This window comes from Oreochromis aureus, linkage group 4 (assembly GCF_013358895.1).
Source record: "Oreochromis aureus strain Israel breed Guangdong linkage group 4, ZZ_aureus, whole genome shotgun sequence".
NCBI lineage: Eukaryota > Metazoa > Chordata > Actinopteri > Cichliformes > Cichlidae > Oreochromis > Oreochromis aureus.
The window spans coordinates 5,120,402-5,142,151 of NC_052945.1; the positions used below are offsets into that span (position 1 = coordinate 5,120,402).

The following is a 21,750-nucleotide window of genomic DNA, read 5'->3' on the forward strand; positions in this document are numbered from 1 at the left end:
ATCAGTGCTTCCAAATGATGTTTTTTATCCACCATCACACCTAAGAATTAGATGTAATGAACTTTTGTCAATTTTTCATTTGCATATGTTTTTACCTTCAGCAAATCAGCAATGTAAATGAAACAAAGGGGATAAACTTGGTTTGAAGGGAGACTGTAGGCTGCGTTTCAGACTGTGCATGAGCTGAGAGGCAAAGCATGCAAAGCTTTTCTGGAAGAGTCCACGTTCTGCTGAAAATGAGCAGAACAAATTCAGTTTAATAAGAGAACCGTGGGTAATGGCTTAAATAAAGAAGACACTGGTGCCTCTAAAATTTTAAAAATACATTTCTTAATTATTTCAGTTATAAGTAGGACACTATACAGTCATATTTATTTAAAAACATTGGTTTGCTTCAATATTCTAAAATATAAATAATGAAACTCTCTATATCCTGGTTTCCACTCTTATTGTCTGCAAGTGACAGTGTAAAGATACACTATACACTTGATGATACTGACTTATGGTCTTATATTTGCATCTTAAATGTTACTAGAAGAACTTAAGAGCTGCATTGGCACAGTATTGTCAGGGTTCCTGGGTCGGTGACCCAGTGTTTTCAGTTTTGTCACATTTAGGTTATGTTGCCACATCAACGTTCTCATTTCCTGCTTTTCCTGTGTCAGCTCGTCTCTTGTGTTATTAGCCAGATTATGTTCAGCTGTGTACTCACCGGTCTCTCATTATCATCCTCATCAGTCTGTGTATTTAAGTCCTCTGTTTCCACTCGTTCACTGTCGTGTCATTGATGTTATGTTGTCGTTTCCCCCTGCGTTCAGTTCAGCCAGCCATTCAGTCTTTCAGCCAGCCAGTCCTTTCGTTCCTGCCCTGTTCATCCACGCTTCATAATGAACCATCTTCAGTTCTTCACTATCCACGAGTCCCGCGTTTGGGTCACTTCCTCGCCTCCACACGACACAAATCCTGACAAGTATAGGTTTGATTTTCCTGCAAACAAACTGTAGATGCAGGTGTCCCCACCACATGACACTGCAGAAATTGCACATACCTGATACAATATTTTAATTGTGTATTAGAATTTCTAATTATAGTAGTCAAGGATAAACAACATAATTCATGTTTCTGGCAAACAAAACTCAGAAATGATTTCCTGCTGTCATCTGGCTCTCACTCCACACAAATACAGATTTACTTGGTCTTAAAAGCATTCCCTTTCCCTGAGCTACACCTTTATGATTATTGATTTAGTTACACGTATAAAATGATTCAACAACAGTTCGCAGGTGGTGGCTTCAGAGTTTAAATGTCGATCTATATGATCGATTAGGTTTCACTTGGTAGGTTAATCTATAACCATATTTTCTTGTTTTTTTTAAATGCTCTTAAATGCATTTTGAACTGCAGTAAGAGTAGAAGTATGACATCATCAAAAGTAAAGTATAAGGGCATCTCATTGGCCTCTGTGGTGATCACCTGGTGATCTGTACTGCTACTCACCTGTCAGGATAACAAAGCTCCTCCCTGAAATGCTCCAAACCTTTAAAGCTGTGCGGCTGTCGGAGACTCTGACCTTTGCGATGAATGCTCGGCTCAGCCCAGCAGGTGCAGCAGCGTTTGACAGCTAAGATGTTGGCATTTCTGCTCCCACAGCGAGTTAAACCTGCCGCTGCAGTGAGATATGAAAAGAAAAACCCAAACTCTGCCAACTGTGTTTACCTTAAGTTCTGTAATGAGATCACTGTGCTGCTGTTGTGTAATGTGAATAAATTTAGTCATCTTGATCCCGTACCAAAAGAAGCCATTCCCAATGGTACAGTGCAAGAAAACAATCTATTTTAGACATCTTTTTTCTGAAATACCTTATTTATGACTGATCTTGAAGATAAAGAAAATTCAAACCAAATGAGATCTGATTGAAATTTGATTTCGTGTGGGGAGCTCGATGTTGAGCCTGTGCTCATTTGCATTAAAGGAGCCAGCTGAGATGGTCATGCTCATTAGGATTCCTTCTGAATGCCTTCCCTTTAGGTTTTTCAAGGCATGCCCCACTCGGACGAGACTTTCAGGTAGAACCAGAGCTTACTGCAGAGATTATGCATCTCGTCTGGTCTCAGAATGAGAACGTCCTGGGACAAAGGATCTCCGGATGCTGTGCTTAACCCACTGCCATCATGATATTAGCAGAAGAAAATGGATGATTTTGCAAAGTGAGGCATTCACTTTGGCTCAAACTGTGGACAAATGCATTATAAAATACTTACAGTCAAGTGCTTGACTACTATATGTAAGTAACAAAGCAACATGGGGCCAGCAGTGGCCTCCTCGTCACTGTGATATCAAATCATGTTGATTGTTTCAAATATTAAGTCAGTAGTTTGTCCAGAAGAACCAGTTCAATGGAGAGTCAGTGGTACTGGGCAGAAATTATTCAGAGAACTCCACAGGCTGAGCTATCGGCTCCATGGTATCCCATGTTTTAATGTCATTCATTCACCAAATAATAAATGTGCTGCAGCCTGGCGTTCCTCCCAGGGGATGCTGCGGAGCTCTCTTAACAAACCAGAAAGTAATGCCACCCTGCCTGCATGCTGCACTCATCCTTTTTTCCTTCTCATCCCTGTCTCACATTGTTGGATCAGTAAAGTTGCGACTGCAGTACTTAAGCATCTAGCTAGCTCTGCGGGGAGCAAGCAAACAGAGTTACTTTGTTTGAACTGACAGTCTTGCTAGCTGAAGTGAGTTAGGTGGAAAAAGTTTGATAACTTCACTCTCAGAGAAAGATGTAAGGAAAATTAGTTTTTCAAGTGTAAGTACTGCTCAGCAAGAGAGATCTTAAACACATATGTAACATCCTCATTTGTAGATGTATTTAATTCAGAGAGTAGATTTGTTCAGGATGTGTGGACGCTTTTTCTAGAAGGTACATTTCCGGAAGATCGGAAAATTTAATCTTAAAAATGGTTGGAACTGTATAAAATCCTGGATGTCAGACGATTTTATCCACTCGAATGGGAATGAAACTGAGATTATTATTTGTGCTTGGTCCCTCAGATTGTTGGAAATTTGTTTTCACTCTTCTCATTTTATGTTAATGAAACTATTAGAGACCTGGGTGTGACTTTTGATAAGGAATTGTCATTGGATTTGGAAGTTAAGGATCTGGTTAGTTATTTTATTAATCGGTTGAGGAATATCAGTAAATGTTGTCCTAATATATGTAAATCTGAGAATGAAATACTTTTTCATCTCGTCTGGACTGGATGCATTGTCTAAAGCTTGTAGAAAATGCTGCTGAAAACCATTTTAGCAAATCCTCCAAGTGCTCTCACATCACACCTCTGCTGATGTCACTGTACTGTCTCACCGTTAAACTAAGAATTCTGGCTTTCATCTCCAGGGTAGTGCATGCCGAAACACCTTCAATTCAGTTTAAATCAGTTTTATTTAAATATCACCAAGTCACAACAACATTTGCCTTAAGGCGCTTTATACTGTATGATAAAGACCCTAGAATAATGCAAAGAAACAGAAAAAAGTCCAACACTCATATGACCCCTATGAGCAATCAGTATGGCGACAGTGGGAAGGAAAAACTTCCTCTAACAGTAAAAGAGTTCCAGTAGAACCCGGCTCAGACAGGAGCGGCCATCTACCACGACCGGTTGGGGTGATTGGAGGAAGACGGGACGAAGACACGCTGTAGAAAAGAGCCAACAGTGGCAGATCTTTGCAGTCATGTGTCACCAGCACGACCCTTAAGACTTCTGATAGGCCTTGTGATCCATCCCTAAATCTAGACTAATAACATAACTAAAGATGACAGAGCCTTTGCAATCATAGTTCCCACTCCTTGGAGCTCTCTGGCCTCCAGTCTGTGATCAATGAGCTCAGGAGACTTTAAACTGGCATTCAGGTAGCTTTTTATTATTTGCCTTTTGAGGGTTTCATTTGATGTGAAGTACATGTGGGCACCTTTGTATCTTGAAAACCACTAGATAAATAAATTTGCTTCCTTCAGAAAAGCAGTTGGAAAGACATTTTGATAGCTTGCAAACCGTGTATATATTACAGAATACTACTGAGTAAATCAGTGTAAAGCAATAACCTTCAGAGCCTGCTACAGCACAGGTCAGCTGATCATGTCTGTCCACAAGAAAAGCAATCTGTTGGAGGTTTTCCCCACCTGGAAAATCTCACTTTGACCCCTGAGTATCCTGACTCATGCCTCCACAACTGCAGCATTTTTAAATGAAGTCTTAATGATGAATGAATGAAGATGACATTCAGAAATGGGCTCTGTGAAATCCTAGGTTTACGATTATTGTGGACATGCCCACAACTGCAAAATCCACAGAGAAGAAAGATGGTTAGGAATACAGAAACAAGTTCAGGAGGAGAAAACTGACAGGGGCAGATGGAAAGAGAAGGCTGAGCTGCCAAAACTGTCACTTTCTTTAAAAAAAACAACAGTGACGAGATGGCAGCATCAGTCTGTAGCAGCAGCAGAAGGCAAAGACAGACACTGGTGCTAATGTACCTCCAGCATCTTTCTGGAGATGGCAGAAGTGATTTACTAATATTGACCTGCACTTTTCTGGTTTTAATGCCTTTTGTATAGACGTGAAAAATGTTGTTAACACACGGATATCCATGTTATTTTGTACTGTTACTAATTATACTGTCATCTGTTATCCATTATGATGCTCTGACATTAGAGTTAGTCAGCTACAACCATACAGCCTGTTTCAAATATCAGCTCAGTCGTTTTAGTGCTGTACATTTCACCGTGGCTGGTTGTTTGAACGGTCTGAAATGATTTCTTTGAATGAGAGATTGAGAAGCTGCTGACCGCACAGGCCAGCCGGTGGCTAATCTGGCTTTAATCAGCACCTATCTCGAGAACCATTCATTTAATTTACTCTAGAGTTGGCAGTTGCAGTCTCGTGGATTGGAGTGAACCCAATGCTGCGCCACATAGCTGCTGTACAGTCCAGTGAAGTCACGCTACACACATTTAGAAGCCACTCTATTAGTTACGCCTTTTCAACTGCTTGTTAATGCAAATATCTGATTAGCCAATCACGTGTCAGCAAGCATTTAGGCATGTGGACATGGTGAAGGCAATGTCCTGAAATTCAAACCTGAATGGGGAAGAAAGGAGACTCATGCAACAACTGTGTGATGCTATCACGTCAATATGGTGAAGAGGGGGTCTGACCTGGTAGTAGCAAGGTGTGCCTAATAAAGTGGTTGATGAGTGTATGTATAGTATATGCTTATGTGTACTTAGCAGTCCCACAACACCTTGACACAAGTGTGTGTCTTTCTATGTTTTTCAACTAAACCTCTCCTGAGAATGTGTTTATATCTGCTTTCAACTGAAGAGCAGTTTCACGGCTACCACTGACAGTGTGTTACTGGCCTTGGTCTTTCATGCATATTTGAAAAATGCTTGAAGTCATTTGACTGAAAACACTAATGCGATGGTGGATGGTATTCAGAGGCGTGAGAGATCCAGAAGTCTGACTGACAAAAGTACAAATGGTTTTGAGTTGTGAGATTCAGATGAGAAGTGCATCAACACAATAGCAAATATCTATAGTAGTGAAGTATGTGTAGAAACCACAGCAGTGTGCACAGAAACAATGAGAAAGGCTAATGTAGGGGGGGGGAATGCATTACTGATTTCAGAACTGAATTAAGAGTATTGAGAATTATTTTTCTGTTGTGAGAAAAACTTTAAATACATTCTCACATTTAACCTTCCCTAGGTACAAAAGTAACTAAACCATCCCTTAACCAAAGGCTATTTTGAATTTAACCCTGAAAGAGGCATTTGAAGGGTGTGAGAAAGTAAAAGAAGGACAGAAAGTTCTTACTTTGATAAAATTGTATCTCTCTGGTGCTCTGAAAGTCAAAGTACTCACAGAGTCAAACAGAAACAGTCACTCATGTTGTTTGGATGAGCGGTTCCTGAGAAGGCTGCAACCCACAATCACACCCACACTCTCAGCAAGCCTCTCTTTTCAGCTGTAACTGTATGACTGCCTGCATGTGATGCGTTTAAGGAACTTCTGTAAATTCTATCTAACAAAACATCTCTGCAGTAGTGCGGAGGGCTCTGCATATACTGAGGGCTCAGTGGGGAATGACACAAAGCAGGAAGAAAATAGAAGTGGGACAGACATGAAAGTAATTACACGCAAGTGAAAACAATCAGGCCAATGCAGAAAGAAATGAACATGATAACGGAGAAGGTACAAGCACTAAGACAAGACAGAGGAAAGATGGAGAGGGAAACAGCGAGGAAAGTAAAAATACAAAAACAAGAAATAAAAGAAACTTCACCACTAAAAGTAAAAGTAAACCAAAGAGGCACCAACTAAAAAACAACTCTACAACCACGACAATGGCATAAGATACTAATTTACACCAAATAATTTATGTCTTTGTTAATATCAATCACTTTTATCTGACTTTGGCTGAAAGAAAATACCAGCGTATGGTCTCACATGGTGGTTAAAGCACATGGTGGTTCCTCTGTGGATTATTAAAACCATCTGCCAGAGGTCAGCAGATTGACCCAAAACTATCGATAATATTTATACCAACGCTGGTTTTGGTATCGGCTCGATAATAATGTGATAGGATCGATACCTCGTTTCTATCCTCAGTGTTCAGTGAGTAGACCACAAATAAATCTCATCAGCCGAAATAAATACATTTTTTGGAAATGAAAAAATGTACCTTACACATACTCTATGAAAAATGAAGCTTTTTTTGCATCTTACATCTATTTTGCTTTTTAAACAACAGAAGCTGACCCAAAGTGCTTTAGAGACAGTTCATTTCAATTCAGTTTTATTTATGTAAATTGAATTGAAATCACAACAATAATTGCCTCATGACACTTTATATTGTAAGGTAAAGACCCTACAATCGCACAAAGACCGGTACATTAACATTCCAGGTCTCCAAAAAAATGGTACCACAAATGCTACACTGTTTCTTCGGTCTATATCTCGATTGTGAGAAAGTATTTCACAGACTTCACATGTTCTGAAAAAAACAAAACTCAAAGGGTTTGTTTAAACAGTGAACCACTCTGTTGTTTGCATGATTTTCCAACAAAACCACAGCTCACAATAAAAACAACTACTTCCCATTCACAGTAATTGTAAGTTGTCCACTCACTTCCATAAAACCACAAATAGCAGTTGGACCTTCATGTCTGAGATAAGGCAGCTTTCACCTCCAGCAGCTCTGATAGCTGCAGGTTTGTTCAGCCACACAAAGGCACTTCTGCAACAAAAGCCACTTGTTCAAAGATTGTTTGAATAAACACGCTGGGGTGATTTTAAGACTGCTCAACATATATTAAAGCGGTCGGTTACCTTTAATACCGTTACATGTAAAATGTAACACTAAAACAGTGTGTTAGCTTGAACCATCAGAGCATGTGCAGACCTTTTTGATGCTGAAACTCCTGAAGTCTGTTATCTTTGTAACAGCCATCGGGGAAAAGGGCATTTATTACAGTTATGTAAGTGCGGGTGTGAAGCTGCAAGGGTTCATATCTGGGTGAAAGGCCAGTGAATTTCATAGTACGAATGGTGGCCACAAGGCTGTGAGATAACATCAGCCTGCCCTGTACATTTTTTGTTTTTGCGCTATAGAAAAAAGGCAACTATACTTTCAGGATGACTCCATGGAAACTTTTAAAAAATCTAATAAGCATTTCTCTGTAGTGTCCTCAAGGAGATATAAACTTAATTTTAAATTTAACCCTAAAATCAAGTCTTTACCCACAAGGGGTTAAAAGGAGAGCTGGACAAGAAGCTCTAACATTTAGAGATTTCATCAGAGATGGTCTAAAAATCAATCAAAGATTGCTGGACAGATTTTTTATTCGAACTTTTAGTCGTTTTGATGAGCGTTTCTTGAGAAAGTTTCACCCCACAACAGCCGACTCTGCCCAATCAGACACACTCACATTCAGTCAGTCTATGCTTAAACCTGTCCTCTTTTCAGGACAGCATCTTTTGTGACGCATTTAGGAGACATCTGCAAATTGTAGCCTGGTTTACACCACTGTATTAGATAAATAAATCTGTAAATCTGTCCGGAATGACTCAGTGAGACAACCAAAAATAAAGAAAAAATAAATGTGTCACCAGTGATCACAAGAGATGAGTTCCTGATACATCTCTAACCATCATCCAGTCAAAGGCTGCTGACATCAAACGGCTTAAATATAAATCATATTTTATTTTAGTCAGGTGTGCTGTTTTTTCCAAGTAATCTTCTTTTGCTATATGAAAGGTGCAGAATTGTAGTGACAGTAGAAAGCTGGTGAACAATAATCTAAAGAAAGCAAAGATGATGTTTGGGTCACAGGTTTGAAAACGTTCTTGTTTGGCAACTTTCGAAAGGCGTGAAGATTAATGAGACTGAATGGAACATTGCGAATAAAATGCAGTTAAAAGACAAGCGTCGAGGTGTTACAGACGTAGACAGAGAGCTTGATAAATTAATTCTGTGAGCCTCGTAAAAAAAATTAAATTGGTGTTATGGATGCACAGCAGAGTTTATTTTAAGATGAAGCTGCTAATTGTGTAATATTTGAACTTTCCTGCGGCTCATGAATATTTTCAGCAGGCGACAAAATGTTGGAAATCTATGAAAATATGCCATTCTCAACTCACAGAGCCCAAATTGACATATTTAAATGGCTTGTTTTATCCAAAAAACAACTTTATTCAGTTTATCTTCACACATGACAAAGAAAGCAGCAAATATTTGAGTTTTTTGGTCGAAAAAAGACCTGAATTTGTTGTGAAATACAAGCGACGGTATGCGCACAATGCCATACATGTAATTCAGCTGACAAACATATATTTAGCTGTTTAATAGTTTTTAAATTAGCTCACATAAGACACACAAATCAAGCTGCTCATGGCTCAAGCCAAGACAAATTAAATGAAATTTTTATGACCTGTTTAAATGACTTCTGTTTTTTTTGCAGCAAAAATCTGAAAAGAGTCACTAAAATTCACATTTATTGTCACAAGCCAGGCTTCCATAGAAAATTTAAATGAAGTTTCAGAAGAAATGTAAGCACTGGTCCTTGACTGTTATGTGAATGTTTGGAGGTACATCATTTAACCGATATCTTCCGATGTGGTGCCGAGGGGCCAATTTAAAACCATTAACTGCTAAGTCCAATATCAGAACCACTAACAGAACTAGATAGGAGGCCAGTATTTGGTGCCCTGAATTATCTGAACTTCTGCTTGTAGCAGTAGTTATGTGGCTTTCTTCCACAGACATGCAGTTAGTGGGTTTAGGTTATTTGGTGGTTCTAAATTGGCCGTAGACGTGAGTATGAATGGTTGTTTTCTCTCTGTTTGAGCCTTGCAATAAACTGGTGATCTGTGTACCCCGCCCTCTCAGTCTATAGCAGGCTCCTGCTCTCTTGTGAATTGGATAAGTGGAAGAAAATGGGTGGATGAAGAATCAGGTTAAAAAACGAATCAGTGAAAAGACAAACAAAGTTGTTGTTTTCCACTTCTGTGATGATCACAGTTATGGTGTTGATTATACGTTCCACCTGAGAGTCCTCTAGGGTCCTCTTGGGCCTGAGTTATATAAAGTTTGTCTGATTGTGAGGGGATCTGTGCAGATGTCAGGTCTGCCAGCTTTTTGGGGAACTTGGACCTCACATTGCAATGCACCATCTATGCATGCGCCCAGGTTGTGGAGTTTTCGTTGTCATCTCGTTGTCATCTCGTTGTCATCTCGTTGATGACTATGACGTCATCAACGAGAGACTGGTGACCAGCTTCGCGGAGCATGACGTCCGAGCGGCATTGAGGAGAGTGAACACAAGGAAAGCGGCGGGGCCAGACGGCATCACCGGCCGTCTGCTGCGCTGCTATGCTGACCAGCTAGCAGGTGTGTTCACTTACATCTTCAACGAGTCCCTGGCGAAGTCTGTGGTCCCCACATGCTTCAAAAGATCCACCATCATCCCGGTGCCCAAGAACAGCAAACCCTCATCCCTGAACGATTACCGGCTAGTTGCGCTGACCTCGGTAGTCATGAAGGTGTTTGAGAGGCTGCTGAAGAACATCATCTCCGCCTCCATCCCAGACTCCACAGATCCGCTCCAGTTCGCCTACCGACCCAACAGATCCACTGAAGACGCCATCGCCCATGTCCTGCACACCACCCTCAGCCACGTGGACAAGAAACAGGGTAACTATGTGAGAATGCTGTTTGTTGATTACAGTTCAGCGTTTAACACAATAGTGCCCAGCAGACTGTTCACAAAGCTGAGGGACCTGGGACTCAACAGCCGTCTGTGTGCATGGGTGTTGGACTTCCTCACCGGCAGAACTCAGGTGGTGAGGGTGGGTGGGTGTGTCTCCGACAGCATCACCATCAACACAGGAGCACCACAGGGTGTGTCCTCTCGCCACTGCTCTACTCCTCTACACTTCAGACTGTGTGGCCACCCACGGCTCCAACACCATTGTGAAGTTTGCTGACGACACAGTGGTGTTGGGTGCCATCTCCAACAGTGATGAGGCGGCCTACATGGACGAAGTGAAGAATTTGGCATCATGGTGCCAGGACAACCACCTCCAGCTGAACGTCAGCAAGACCAAGGAGCTGGTGGTGGACTTCAGAAGGAGTCAGCACAGAGACTACAAGCCCATTTTCATCAATGGAGCTCCAGTGGAGAGGGTGCAGTCCTTCAAATATCTTGGTGTCCACATCTCCTCAGACCTGACATGAGCTGCCCACATTCAGGTCCAGACCAAGAAGGCTAGGCAGCGCCAGTATCACCTCCGACAACTAAGGAAGTTCAGGGTCTCTCCAAAGATCCTCAGGATCTTCTATACAGGTGCTGTGGAGAGCATCCTCACACAGAACATGACAGCGTGGTTCGGGAACAGCTGTGTGAAGGACCAAAAAGCTCTCCAGAGAGTGATCCGTACAGCAGAACGCTGCTGCAGGATTGCTCTCCCCCACTTCAGGACACCTACACCAGGAGATGCCGGACTAGAGCAGCGCGCAGATACTGAAGGACCCGTCCCATCCTGGCAACAAACTGTTCCAACTTCTACAATCTGGTAGAAGGTTCCGCATCATCCGGCAAGGACAGAGAGACTCAAGAAGAGCTTCTATCCTCAAGCCATCCGGACCCTAAACCAACACCCCCCCCCCCCCCCACACACACACACACACACACACTATAATTGACTGAGACTCTCCTCCAGACACTCAATTCCTTTAACTTCCTTTAACTTTAAATATGTTTATAGTGTCCATTCTGTAAAATAGTCAGATGTCTATTCATATTAATGTACAGAATTCACCTGCTGCTGCTTCTACTGCACATTCACCCAATGTATATACTATATATATATATATATATATTTATAATGTTATTCCTCTACCCCCCACCCCATGTTTTTGCACATGTCGAGGATCGTGTCAGGATACATTTCACTGTGTGTTATACTTGTATAACTATGCATGTGACAAATAAAGAACCTTGAACTTGAACTTCAGTGTAAGTATAACAGGAACGACTACTCGACCATCTGCACATGTGTCGTAAAAAATAAAAGTCACCAGACTTTCTAAGTTGTTGTTATATATTCATGCAGGTTTGGCTATCCTGGTGACAAGTGAAACTGAAGTTGTAGCTTTCTTATTATTCATTCAAAGCACAGCACGGAAGAAATGTCAAATGATAGAAAGCCATTAGACACTAAAGAAGTTTTTCCTCAGTGACTTCAGTGAGAGTCGTCTCTGTTTACATCACAGTCATTATACTGAACTAAACTAAACAAATTAGAGCAGGTGCAAAAGATTTTTTAAGTGAAATAAACAATAAAATTAGAAAAAAAAAAGGAAAAAAGAAACAAAGTAACTGAAACTATTTTGTGTGCCTACAGAATAAAACACATTTTTCCTGTTAGTTAAATCCTGAACTTTCACTGAAACTAAGACAACAAACTGTCATCTTTTCCTAAACATAACCAAGCATTTTTTTTTCTGCCAACTTATTTTGATGGAAAATACAAGTCCCACTAAGGTCCATTAAAATAATAATTTCACATTAACTTTTGGTTCCTCGTGGGACACCAAACCTTCTTTTCATCCGCTATGACCTCATTTTCCTTTGGACGTTTTTTTTGCTCCAGCTCTGCAGTGATGGCTCTGGATCAACATTCATATGATGCTCGATGAGTATGTGAGCCAGATTAAAAGAAAAACAAGTTAAATAATGGATGAAAACGCAGCAGAGCTCCACTTTCAAAAATATATCAGGGTTGTTGATGGCTGATTTGAGCTGATTATGACCTCGGAATGATTTCGACAGTCTGACACAGACCGAGCTTTTAATTTCTGATTTATTTATTTTGCATGGAAAAAAAAAGTTTTAGGACTACTGTTGCTGTAAAGTCTGAAGACTTCTTGAGTGACAGAAAAATCCTCACCCCTACAGTTCAACCAGGGATCACATCACCGTTAAAACGCCTCTGTGCTCCTTCTACACCATCAGGGCGCCAATTCCGGCAGCGTCCTAAATCTCCTGCTGAGGTGCTTTGAAGAAACCAATTATAATTCTCTCTTTTGAATTCTTCTTGGATCCATTTAAACTTTTTTGTGATATGTGATCACTTTCCTATCTAAGTGCAAATTAGGTCACGTGAACTCTTCTTTATGGCTTTGTTCCTCAGGACAACATAAGTGCTGCAGAAATAAAAGGCTCTTTGTTCCTTGTGGCTTTTGAATAGAGCTAATGGTTTAAATGGCACTAATTTATTTTTTTTTAAGAGTAATACCCATTTTGGTGACACAGAAAAATCAAAAAGTAAATGAATTGTATTGTATATTTGATATATATTGTTTAACTGCAGTCAGGAAAAATCGACTAAAAACAACAACTTAACAAATATTGAACTGGTTCTCTTTGTGAGTTCAGATTAGTTTTCAAATGTATAAAACTGCTATTCCTGGAGTCTCTTTCTAGGTAAAAAACAGACAGTTTTGCTGTTGGTAGGAGCGAGGCGAATGGCGGCTAAAATGCCACAACAGTCACAGAGGAGGAGGGGAGCCGAATCCAGACGAACAGGAGGCAGAAGTAAAAGTCCAAAATCAAAGGCGAGCAGTGGAAGCAAACAAGCCCGGCCAGACAGTAGCTGTCCACTCAGCTTCACCTCCGCTGAACTGTGCACTGTGTTTGTTGTGTTGCTTCTGGCTGGAGCATTTTTAATGCCATTATCTGAAAACTAATAGGGCTTGCTGTGCGGTCAGTTTGCAGTCCAAGAAGTTTGTGCTTGAGTTTTGATGAGTGAAATTCTAGTATTTTCTGAATTTTGTACTAAACTCAAATTATCTGGCTTTGTGGGAGAGTAAAGGTGGTCATATCAAACAGACTTTCTGGCTCGTTAGAATTGTTTTGGCCTCGTATAACATGTTTGAACATTGTTTTTAAAAAAACCCCTCCACCTATTTCTTATTTTGGTTGCAAAGTATACTTTGGCACAGTACCATATGTGCCACAGTCAAATTAAAGAAGGGACGGTACAAGTAAAAATGGATAGATGGATGGCTCATTTAAAGACACAAAACTGGCCTGACAGTCAGACATATACCGGGTTACTTTTTATTAACTCTTTTTGTTTCTTTTTCTAAATAAATAACCAGTCAAAGACAAATCAGGACGGAAGTTATCCATTTGTGTAAATTCAGCAGAGTAAATAATCAGAAACTCTGGGAATATGAATCTGAAAATGATGCAGCATTTCTAAAGTTTTCTGATAGAGGACCCGTCACTCAGTGCTCAAACCAAACCTGCTCCCATGCATGCCATTGTCTTTGGTATCAAAGCTGATAAGAAGAACAGTTACATGGCGATAACATCAGGACACTTAGCCCTTTATATACTTTATACTATATTTGTTAACCCAACCAACTCCTATTGTCGTATTGTATTAAGGTTTCATTACAATTCTCTTTCCCAGGGAATAAATTAAAGAGCACTTATTTACAAAGCTTCTCAGTACTATGAAGTGTTTCTAGTGATAAAAGAAAATTCTAAGAAAACTGATAAGTGTTCAAATGTTCCCTTCATTATGATGTTTTCTGAGAAATCCGGCTTAGAGTTGAGACATATCACGAAAAAGAATGATCTTCACAAAGCATCGAGCCCTTAGAAGAGCTCCTCAGGTGAAAAACTATTAGGAGTGGAGGGGACTTTAAGAGGCTTAGGAGTATCTTAACGAGGGGAAGAAATGGAGGAAAGGCACTTCCCTATGACAAGTGGAAAACCTTAAAATCTATTGGTTATTGGTTATACCTGCAGTCTCAGCTGATGTCACAGCAAAGTGTGAAATTACCACGAAAAAACAATCTATATTTGTATACACAGGCACAAAACAAAAAGCGTGACTGTAATCAGTTTATTTCAGTAATTAGTGTCTTCAGCATGCATTGTGACAAAACTAGAGATGTGTTGCCATGGCAACCAAGAAGCCAAAGCTTTAAAAAACTGGTAACAGCTGCTGCAAATGTGATATTATCTTCAACCTAACCCTGTAGTTTAAAAACAAATCAGATGATAATAATAACAGATGAATAATTGAAATTAAGAGTAAAAATCCATCATGGTGTCTCTGGTGTGATAAGTAATTTGCTCCTCCACCAACTCCTCCAACTTACAGATGTGTCCCTTTTTTCTGCTGTTTTAAACTGGAAATCATGAATGTTGTGTACACAGACACAGAAGAGTACATGTGAGAGTAGACAGATGAAAAATCATGTGCAAGAACACAAAAAATAGTAAAATTATGTTTAGAAATGGGAATGGACAGATTAGAGATTGAGCGTCATGTAAGAAAATCTCCACTTTGTGCAGGGTTCACAGTACATCATTTGTCTCTGTTTGCATACTGTTTGGCTATGTAGAGTGAAGGATTCTGGGTATGCAACCTATGCAGATTTGCTTCAGTGGAGTCTATCATAGATGACACACATTAAACACATTAAAGATAGAATAAGAGGCATAGAAAGAACAGACCATGGCTGCATTGAAAAGCTTTCATTGTTTTTAACACTTTGTAGAATTCTGCTCTTCTCTGAAAAACCAACATCAGCGTATGCACATGACGGTAAACAGCTATGACACGTAGATGACGTAGATGTAGATGACGTAGATGTAGATGACGTAGATGTAGATGACGGCCTGTGAAGGTGTGTATAGGCTCTGCGTAGGTCCACCACAGCTGAGTCACATTATCTAGCTGGGTTGTGCACTAAAATGAATTTTCTTCTCTGCAGTCTGTGGAGTGACTGATGGAAACAAGTCATAAAGTGAAGTGTGTTGACGTTATGGGCCATTCACGCACTCTAAGGTTTGTGATTGTGTGCTTATAGTTGACAGCATAAGACCAGATTCCCTAACTGTAGCAGTGAACCACATGTACATGTCACTGAAGAAACACAAAGCAGACCTCCAAGATGGAGTGTTTTCTAAACACTGAATGGCAGAATTGTAATTGAACGCTGCAGGTTTGATGCTGCTGAGATGGGGGTTTTGTGGTGCATAATTGGATCCCTGACCTAACACCATATCACGCCCAGCAGGAATGAAAGCGATCATGACAACGTTGAGTATGGAAATCCTGGAGAAATGCCACAGTGATGACTGGGATGTGTCTAACCACAGCAGTGATCACACAAACAATTACAGCTCTTTCACAGCATCCTGTTGTGATGCAGTTTACATGATTTTTCACATCTAACAGCCAAACGAAAACCAGCAGTCGTCAGTGTTTAGCTGGTGTAATTTAAATATATATAATATATCTGTCTATTCAGATGATGGCTGTGGAATCTGTTCTTTAGTCAAAGCTTCTGGTGACTCAGAAATATCTACAAGAAATATGCACAAGGTGTCCTTTAGCATTTGTCCCATGATTCATATCTTAGCAGTGAGACTTGTAACTCGTCATATTAAAAAACAAACAGCAGCTGAAAGTAAACAAGTATTCTGTGATTTTATGTTTTTTGGTCTTGAAGTTATCCCACCCCCGCCCAGTCATTAAACATACTTCACTATTCCCTGTTGTTGTTGTCAGTTGCCATCTTCACGTTGCTTCCTCTAGTGAAGCTTTCTGTGTGTTTGCTCAGGTTTGCTCTTTGCTTCGTGTTCTTCTAGTTTACTTTGTGTATGACCTTTTCCAGGGTTTCCTTTGCCCTTTGCCAGCTCCTTGTGGAAGTTGTCTGCTTCGCTCACTGACCTCCTGCGTACGACCTCAGCCTTTTCATTAATGATTTAGATTTTTTTGTTTTTGTTTTGTACTCTGCCTTCTTTTGTCCTGCGGTCAAGTCCTCCCCTCTTCAGTGAATAAAACAGTGAAATTCTGACTACAGTGCCCAGGTTCACATCTACACCAGTGCCATCCCAACCGCTAACTCATATACGCTTTAAAATTTCTGTGTTAGTTTATAACAGACATCCAAATGATATTTATAGAAGCACTACAGATTTATTCTCATTTAGAAAGGGTTGGATGGTCGAACATCCTAAGCCTAAGGAGAACGAATGTTCTTAGGCTTAGACAAACATTTGTCTAACTCTAACTATAAAGTCACCTAGTGTATATGTAAAGTATAAATAATGTATTTGTAATACATATATAGTTAGCTGTTGTCTCATAAGAGTCTAATGTTGCTATTTGCCAGTTTAATCATTTAGAAGGAAATTTAAAAAGCTATAAAAAAATATACATTATAATGTAACATTTTAAAATGAAGGAATTTCGGCATTAAATTTATATGGATCTTCTGTATTTTTTAGCCAAAGATTGAATTTTAACACACACACACACACACACACACACACACACACACACACACACACACACACACACACACACACACACACACACACACACACACACACAAATACATAATGATGTGAGATGACTGATAAAGTCATAACAGCTGGATCAAGCTGAGAAAAACGTCTCTGGTTTCTATAATGGCATGAAATGTTTGAGGCATGGGCTTCACTTGATGAAGTCTTTCTCAAATAGCAGTGGACAGCTCAGATTTGCAGAGTGGAAGGTGTTAAAGCTGGTTTCTGCATGTGAATCTCTTCTTATTCAAGGAGCTTTTTAATCATTTTTTCACATACATTGTCTTATACTTTTGCTAATTTCCTTATGTTGTACTTTTTTATGTTTCTATTGAAGACATAGTGCTTTTCACAGTGTCCATCTGCCTGTACGCTTTCCTGTCATAACTATCCCATTTTGCTTGTACTAGCTCCATATTTTCATTAGACACAGCTGACTGAGAAACCAACGTCTTTTCCTACTCTCTGTGTGTGAAGGAGTTGTATAATTCCTCGCATTGTTTCAACTGAAAGATCTCTTGCTGCGATGCTTCCTTTCAATCAGCCAGGTGCAACAGCTCATTAAGGTCTGCAAACACTCTTTTAACTGCAGACTGTTGTTTCATATTTAGGTTTGTGCATATCTTTGTTTTAGAAATGCAAATTACAGGTGATTACATGTTTTTTCACCAACACTGAGTGATTGGATATTTTTTCCTTATACCTAAAAATACACCATTATGTTTTCTTTCTGAGGGACTGTTATTATGAAGTGTTACTCTTTCTAGAAAGACATTTGCTATCAACACGTTATGGACATACGGGCAAATCCAAACCAGTGTAGCAATATTAAAACTGTGTATCTTTCTCATTGGATAATGATAATCTAATGACTGCAGCTGATTTGGTAAACATGTTGACAGCTAACGAGACAACAGGGACACATTTAAACATAACCAGAGGACATAATTGTATTTGTTTTTTACAGTTTCTCTGTTATTTAATTGAAGAGCGATATGAATTCAGGCAGTGCAAAGCCACCATGTGCACAGGCCTTTATCAGCAGTACGACACACCAGGCCCAACTTGCTGGTATTTGTAATTTGTCCTTGTTCCTCGCCAAAGAAAAACGGTGTGTACTCGTTTTTTTCCTCTCTTTCAAACACTTCACCTCGAGAAGAGAAAAAAACTCATTCTTCTTTTATTTGGTTCAGTTTGATTTACGACCCTGATCTCTGGGCTTTGTCTCCCCCCTGTTTCCATGGTGCCCAAATTTAGGGAATGTAATGTGAAATGTGCGTAATCACGAGGAATTGGAGATATTGAAAAATGATTAATGTGACAAAACCAAGAAACTACTCGGCCTCATAAAGAGGTAAACAGAAGGCTGTTTTTGTTTTCATGTTTTGCACTTTGCATTTTTCCTCACGTGTCTTAAATTAAACTAAAGAGACTGAAATCCTTTTTTATTGAGTCTGCAGCTGCTGCCTTGGCACAACAATAAGCTTTCAGTCAGTTTGTTAGATGAACTCTTGGATGAGCTCAGGGCGCATCTCTGCTGTTCACACTGTAGATGCTCTGTAAGTAAAAAAAAGAACAAAGCAATTTTTGAGAAGGCTTTCTGTAAAATTCATCCTTTTATTCTGACACAGTATGACACTGACTACACTGAATAGGCTGTACTGCTGTGTACGTATTGAAGACTTAACTTAAAGTCTTTGTAGGTGAGCTACGTCATCTCCATTAGTCTACAGGATAGTGTTAAAAAATGTTACAAATATAAACTACCGTTTTCAATCATTTCAGAACAGAGGAAAAGCACGGAGTTTTTTAAATGGACTAACAATGAGGTGGAGTTGTTGCTGCAAGTAACACAAAAGTACAAAAGCGATTGAGAATTAAAGAATTTGAAGAAAAGACAAGCTGGAGCTTGTACAGACTGATATTAATCTTTAATAGGGCTGTGAAAATTGAGAGCAAACGAAACAACTGCTGTATGCCCTCCGCTATCTTAGTTTGATTGGTCACATGACTGCATCATATGACTAAAATGCGTCATCATTTTAAAAAGTCTCCTTTTACACAGTCTACACTGCGCCGCGAAAATGGCGTTTTCAAATATATCCACTTTGGAGAGCATTTTCAAAACGCTCCGTTTTCCTTGACCAAAAACACCGTTTCAGTGTCGACAGAAGGCTAAAACGGAGAGAAAAAGATGTGTTTTCAAATGAAAACATATTAGTGTAGACATGGCCTAAGACAGCTGGTTGATAGGCTCCAGCTCCGGGACCCTGACAAGGATAAGTGGAAGAGAATGGATGGATGTTTTAATGGCTTTCAAATAGCCCATGTTTTGGACAAAATTTATTTAATTTAGCAGGACACAGCTAGCCAGGCCAGGAAATCATCCAGGATAATGATGTGTCTATTTTACACATAGACTGTGGATTCAACATGACCAAATTCCAGTCTGCACACTCCACTATACACACTTTTCAAGGCAACTAACCCTAAGTGGAAGTGGGCTAAAAAGGTCATTCAAGACACAAAAATGAGGTCTGTGTGGTTATTTCAGAATAAAATGAAATGGCTTTCATTAAAACTTATACATGTTTTTGAAAAATTGCTTTTATTTTTGATGTTATAAATGCTAATAGCAAAAAAACCCCAAAAAAAACAATAAAATCCTGTTTCTGTCAATGACAGGCAAAGGCTGGAAATCCCTCATAAATACTAGCTATGACTTTTGTGACCCTCAAAACTTTTGAAGCCCAGTAAGGTTGTTTTCCACAGGTTTTTCTGTATTTGTTATTCCCACTTATCAGTTATTTTAGTAGACGAAAAATATTCTTCAGCCTTCTGTTTGTTGGTTTGTTACAGCTTAAAACAAAAGTTATCACTAAATACAGATTTTGTGTTGGTTTTTGCTGTGAGCGATCTCTAATTTCTAACTCTGATCAGGGTTTCTGCAGGTTTTTAAAAAGCCTTAATGTTTAAAAATCCTGTGATCTGAAGCTCAGGCGTAACATTAACACTAAAAGAAAATTAGGACTGTTATTTGTTTTCAAGTTAAAGCCGTTATTATTCACCATAACATGTACCATAAACTGTATATAAAAAATGTAGCTGAAAAGTGACACCAATGCGGTTGTACCTTAAATTGCTGTATTTATTTGCCACCAGGGGGCGATGTTTATGTTTACTATTGAAATCGTAGTGTTAAACTCTTTAGGAAAACGGACCTTTTCTTGCTCTGGCACCTCAGTACAGCTATCCTAGTTTCAGGTCACACTGAAAACAACAGAATGCTTCAACTGTTAACAGAAAAACGTCTTCTCAGTCTACAACTTGTACCACATTTTTGACAATATATCATTTCAGTTTGGACAGCAGTGACCAATAAGCAGAACAACACGACCTTCTCTAGCATCCCAGATACTCATTCTTTCCTTCATGCTTCATTTATAAATGAAAGAGATTGTGTGGGTGAGCGTAGCAGCTGTTATTTCCCTTCAGTGTTTGGTCAGCATGACACAGTCTCACCTCCCCAACGTCTTCCAGTCTGCTCTCCTCCATGCGTGTTCCCAGTTCACATTAACCAGAGTGCTGCTGGGTTGCTAATGAAATCTCAATTATCTGCTTTTTCCGCGTGTGAGAACATCCTGTGTTTAATTTACCTGCTTTATCAAAAGAACCAAATATAGATGGCATGGTGAAATCATGCTGCAAACAAGCATCTTTATCTGTTTGCTGTGTGAGTCATTATCTCATATCCATTTCTGTCCCATTTTCGTTATTTTATCTGCAGCCTTTCCTTTTTGCAGCTCACCCTCTGAGAAACATCTCTGCTAACTCTTCATGTAACAACCCAGCTCATTATGGCTAACAACACTTTTTGGGACTGAAAAAGTGACTTGCAAAGCTTGCATCTATAAAATACCCCAACTCTTAATTTACAAATGCATTGTAATACTATATCTAATAATCTGTGCTCAGAATACAGACACTTCATCTTACCACAAGTTTTATAATTACAGATAGATGTTTCCTAAATATGTTTTATTTCTCATTAGCAAAATTACAACATAACTACTATTTAAATGTATTGGAGAACTAAATTTGGGAGACTTTTTGTTGTAGACTTGAAAACCTTACAAGGATTGGGAAATTTGCTGGGTCGCTATTTTGCAAGACTATACCAAGATTTCTTCTTCTGAGATTATTTCTCACCATACTCCTGGTGGAGAGCTGCAAGAAAAACAAACAAACTAGTAGGTACACCTTAAAATTTTAAAACCCAAGGTGATTTTCTGGAAGCTTGACTTCTTACCTTGACCTTGAGTTCAAGGTCACTGAGATTCAAAGTCGTCCAAGATGTTTAGTAGCTGCACCAATGGTTTGAATTTTAAAATTCTAACTTCCTGACTTCCTTCTTGAGCTATCACATTCACAAGACTTTAAGAAAGACTTAGAGGTGAAGGAGTTTCAAACTTGACACAGATTTTTAATTGCACCTGTGGTATGAATTTCAATATCCTACAACACCTCGTTCCCAAGTTAGTCACAAACTTGGGTGTCCACACTAACCACCCACCCACCCACCTTTTATAGCTGAGGGGTTAAACCTGTTGAACAGGAGCTTTGGGCCACAGCTGCCTTTGTGTATGCAAAAGAAAAGCAATAAACCTAAATGAATAAGATAAGGCACCACAGACTGTGCACATGTCAGCACATAACACATTCACACTAAAGAAATTCATCATTTACAAGTTGAGACATAACACTATAACATTAAGACAAGAAAAAGATGGGTTTAAACAGCTCTGCTG

General features: G+C 39.5%; 1 protein-coding gene across 2 annotated transcripts in view; it reads left to right on the forward strand.

The window, feature by feature from the left end:
* The window catches only part of sstr3 (somatostatin receptor 3), a 43,099-nt gene that overhangs the window by 16,951 nt on the left and 4,398 nt on the right, over positions 1–21,750 (forward strand). The gene's annotated exons all lie outside the window — the stretch shown is intronic.